Raw genomic sequence first — 5,232 nt, 5'->3', positions numbered from 1 at the left:
ATTGTGTCCCTTCATAGGAAGTTTGAACAATTTCCCTCGTGAAGATGGAATTTTCTCCTAAAGCTTATGCAAACTCATGGCTTATATGATAGGCTTTTATGTGAGTATCACAAAATGGAGCATGCTAATACATGGCCTTCTTGCATAGCTTGAACCGTATGCACTTAAGCTCAGTGACAAGCCTACATGGCCGGCTAATTATATAAGCCTTTATTCAAGATCTCTCTGCCTACCTCTCCTACATCCTCTAAATTGATGCAAGGGCCCAACATTGCAAGTATCGTGTGTGCTTCAAAATCTCCCGCTATCAAGAATGTGCAATCTCCTCAAAGAATCTAGTCAACTTTGTGATCCATTGGCCAACTACCATCTATCCTAGCTAGGATCTTAATAAGATGCACATTCTCACATATCTTTCTCACCTCCCTTAGTCCCCCCTCTCTAACAAGGTCAAGCAGATCATGTTTTGAGGAGGAGCTTGTTAACACTAGTTTGGTAATGTAACCATGTTTTGAGGAGGAGCTTGTTAACACTAGTTTGGTAATGTAACAGGACATAAAAGTGTTCTTTCAAGATTTTGGAAAAAAAATTCAATACTCCTTGTATAAGTGTGAAGTTTCAAGCATCCTTACATGAGCTTGATGCTAAGAAGCCATTTTACATGGAAAAATAAACATCATGCATATTTATTGACTCCCAAGCCATGACAAGCTTCCAAAGCCAAAGTAGTGCTGCATTTTCCTAAAAATAACGTATTTTCACGATTAACTCCATGCTACACCACATAGAAATTTTTCACGCAGCAAATCTATTTTTCTCGTTAACTTAAGTGGGTTCCTAATGTATACATACAATTAAGCACAAAAAAGATGCAATATTTTAAATTCTGCATACCTATCATTGGTGTTTGCATGACTATTCCCACATTTACTCGTATATATGTCTTATATCAATACACCTTAGTCGTTGAACTTCATACTAACACCCAAAAAGCATAAAAAACATCCTTTTTTTTTTTCATATGACAACTCTAGACATAAGTACAAAGCCTAAAAATTGCACGAACGAAAAAACTGGCTTCCTCATTGTGCCATCTCAATCACTTTGAAAAGTATGTACTTATAGCCAAACTGGTATTGTATGCTTAGATTTGGACCTAAGCTACAAATTGATCATGTTCATTGAAGGAATTGAGAAATATTTGACATGATAGATTTCTAACTCAAAATGAGTCCAATTTTTCTAAAATGGACTTTTGTTCTCGACTTTGTTGTTAGCTATTGGGGGTATTAGGTACCCCATAACACAAGAAAGATATAATACATAGTGTTGCATTGCGTAGTAAGGGCTCCACATCCTAGAGGACCTATAGGGATGGAGGTGGGTTCGCTCCCTCACAAAATTTGCCTCACAGATGTGGACGACCCTTTTGTTGCGCATGCAATTAGAAACTACCTTGGGGATGACGGTCCCTTTATATAGGAAAGGACTCCCTCAGGTGGCCTTCATCTTTGGAGGCGAGGGATTCCACTATGGGATATAAACCTATTAATGGAAGTTTGTGTTCAGCAGGCGCCTGTGTGGAAAATTTTTCCAGCGAGAGATCAATAACCATCCTGGGAGAGGGCCGTGAGGTATATAAGAGAACCCCCCTAGCCGGGTTAAGCGTGTTCTTGCATCCTATCTGGCCCACCCAAGAGGGCTGCATAGCTGAGGTTAGAGCACCTATTATCAAGGGTACCCGGTGGAACACTCTTTTCAGACAAGTGATGGGTAACCAGGCTATGCAAAAGGAGACCCTCCTCTTTTAATCTCGCTATTTTTGCCACCTCCTTTTTGAAAAGGAAAAGGAGCGCGACCTATTAAGGATCCTTGAAAAGCGAGTAGAAGAACAAGTGGGCGAAGAGATAAGAGGAATGACTGAGTTGGACCCCCTGGGGATTCACTATTAGTAATGGGGGGATGTCACCTGCGTGCATCAAAATTAGAGAAACCCCCCTATATATGGTATCTTACTTGCTAACCTCTCCCTACATACGAACAAGATACGGACGTTAATGAGCCATCCCCCCTCATACGGATTTTGTACGGAATGTAATGACCCACTATTTTATGTATACTAGTAACATAACAATTTTAGAAGCACATGCTTTTGCAAAACTACATGTTGAACTGCAAATGAACAAAAGTGTACATTGTAGTGTGTTTTCATTTGCAATAGATGTTAGAAGGACAAACCATGAAAAGCAACAAATACAATGAATACTAAATTAAAATAAACCAATCGTTTCGATGTAATTTGTCAAAAAACAAATAGCATTTACCTTGTAAACTGATACAAATCTCAATTTCAAAACATATGATACTAGCCACCTACTTAGTAGGCTTCCCACATGGGATTTAAGGCACACATATAAAATGGATTGTTCTCTAAGTAACAAATATTGCATAATTTTAAACAACTATGAAAAACTTCACTCATCAAATCAAAACACATTACAAGACAACCCATTAAAAGATTAATCTTTTTGAACAAAAAGAATTATATGTGATATGAATGCACGTCTATGCTTAAGCAAAATGCAACTTTTAAAAAAGTACCATCTGTATTTAATTTTGAGTTTGTACATAAAATATAAATCTTAAAAATTTCACTAGAGTCTCCTTTGTACAGAGACCTCTTTCTAAAAAAAAATCAGTATACCCTTTTCTTGGGCTCCCACATGGGATTTTCATCACATAATTTCTTTTTCCAAAAAAAACTATCCACCTCATCTTGGGCTCCCACGTGGGATTTAAGGATTATCTTACACATTAAAATCAAACACATTTTCAATAGAGTCAAAGTAATCTAACTTTTTAGTGGTTATATGACCTGCATATCATAGTACATAGGAAACCTCCAATCACATAGTCTAATCACACGATTACCAAAAGGCCATGTCCCATCGATAGGCGATCATGTACAAAACAAACACAAAATGAAAACATAAAAGTAGCCTACCAAATGAAGTTAAGAACCCTCAAAACCAAACTACATTCCAAGTGCTAGTATGTCATGCTTCTCATACTACACAATCAACAAAATGGCATGTCCATGTCATATGATTGCCGTGTACATAAACTACATAAATCAAAACATCAAAATGAAATGTCTGAAGAGAGTTTCCTAAACCAAATGCGCACCCCTTAATCAACATTTCACTAGTCCACATGCCATGTCGGACAAACATCTTTCATAGGACACATCGTCTTTTTATGAAAGTACTCCTATCTAGGTACTGAGCACAATTCTAAGTCAATATTTTCAAAGCGTAGTCATCCCTCTTCTTTGCCACTTGCATCCAGCATAAGTATCAACCTGTAAGATTCAAAATAGTTACACTTATAATTAGAAAATAAATATAGCTCTTTATTGTACAAACCAGTCCCATGAACTTTTCTCTTGCACATGCTTGAACCTAATTTACAAATGAAGTCAATTTACCTTTCACATACTCGTACTCCTTAGCATCAAGCTGGTATTTCTTAGTCTCCAAATCATATGTCAAGTTTGCAAGTGAAATTATGGACTCCAAGGATACACATTGATTGTCCACAAGATCGTATGTATAGCTCCTTGTACCCTTAGCTTTTTGATACCATGCAAGATGTATCTCTACATTTGCAGGTCGATCAAGAAGATCAATAGGACCTTGTGTCATCTTTGGAAGAAAAACCCTCAAATAAAACAACACAATCTAAGTCTCCTACAAGAGAAGTTCCTGTTTGAAACCTGACCTTTTTATCCAATGAAGAATAAATCCCACTTTTCACCCTTGTTAGTCTGCCCTTAGACAGAGTTGGATTTCCATTTAGCTGACTCACATCTTACACATTTTCTTGCCATCTATCTCTACAAAGACATAACTGCCTCTGAACTTTCTCCTCTTCATCAACTATCTCATCAAACACATGGCGTAACTCACATTCTCCGACTATCACGTCATCTTTGTCACATGTGCTCAAATCATTTGCACCTTCCTCTATCTCAAGAGTAAGGTCATCAAAAACTCCATAATCCAAAATTTGGTCATCTACATTGGCAACCATTATATCTTCAAGATCTCTCTCTTGCCATGGGTCATGGCACCAAGAGATATCGTGAATGCCTAGTATTTTGCCCACATCTTTTGCTTCACAAAAGCCCTCTCTTAAAGCTTGTACTATCTCCACATCACAAGATACAAACATGTAGTCACCAAGATTGGCAAATGGAACGCCAGGTGCATGATTCATTACAGTCCATATGCTTTCTTGCTTAGAGTGTGCTTCTAGAAAAACAAGCATGGAGCTTGATTGAATCTCTGCAATCCTGTTTAGCACACCAGCACTGCTTAACAAATCAACTCCATCATAACTCCTCTCATTTCTAACCATACCGCCAACTTTGCTAAAGAAATTTTCACAAGTGTCTGACCCCGTTGCAGACAAAGGAACTTCTAGATGTGTATACTTTTCTCTAAATAGCTTGATTAGAAGAACTATAAAGTGGCAAGAGAGCTGAATATCAAGGAATGTTTCTTTGCTTATGAAATTCTCCTTGAGAGTGTATATCTCTTGTTTCATGATCCAAGTGCGCCACATCCTGAGAAAACAACATTAGCTGTTTCTTACAAAATGAATAACTATTGTCTTAATTTGATGGCAAACATAAAGAATGAAACCTTGTCTAAACTTTGAGTACCTGAAAAAGAAGGAAACCTTGCCGGAAGCTTTCACTCTCTCAAATAATGAGAGAGTTGGAGACGAAAAAATATCAATATATGAAGCTACTATTGAAAGATACATTTCTGTTCCAAGTGTTCTTTCTTGCTGAAATTGACTTCCAATGCGCAAATCCTTTAGATGTGCTTGCACCTTACGTCCTGCAAATCTTTTGGCTGATCTCCAGTTTTGCCTGTCCTTTCTCTCCACATCACCCTCTTGAAATCCATGCTTATCAACCTTAAAATGTTGATATACAAGAGCAATATGATTCAATATAGCGATATCCTTGCCAAGGACAAGTCTTCTAGAAGCATTATCTAAATGTTAACCAACTTTTTCCCATTATGAATGAAGTACGAGTCATGCAATCCCAAGATACTGCCATCATAATCTATGCTTTCTATTAATGGCCACTGCTTCCAAGGAATAGAGAATCAAATACCCACTTGAGAAGCGTAGTCATCTCTCATGAATTTCCTTCTT

The sequence above is a fragment of the Adiantum capillus-veneris genome, chromosome 12 (genome assembly GCF_014529385.1).
Source record: "Adiantum capillus-veneris isolate H3 chromosome 12, ASM1452938v2, whole genome shotgun sequence".
In the NCBI taxonomy this organism is placed as follows: domain Eukaryota; kingdom Viridiplantae; phylum Streptophyta; class Polypodiopsida; order Polypodiales; family Pteridaceae; genus Adiantum; species Adiantum capillus-veneris.
The sequence above is the reverse complement of the archived record's forward strand: the minus strand, read 5'-3'. Positions refer to the sequence as shown.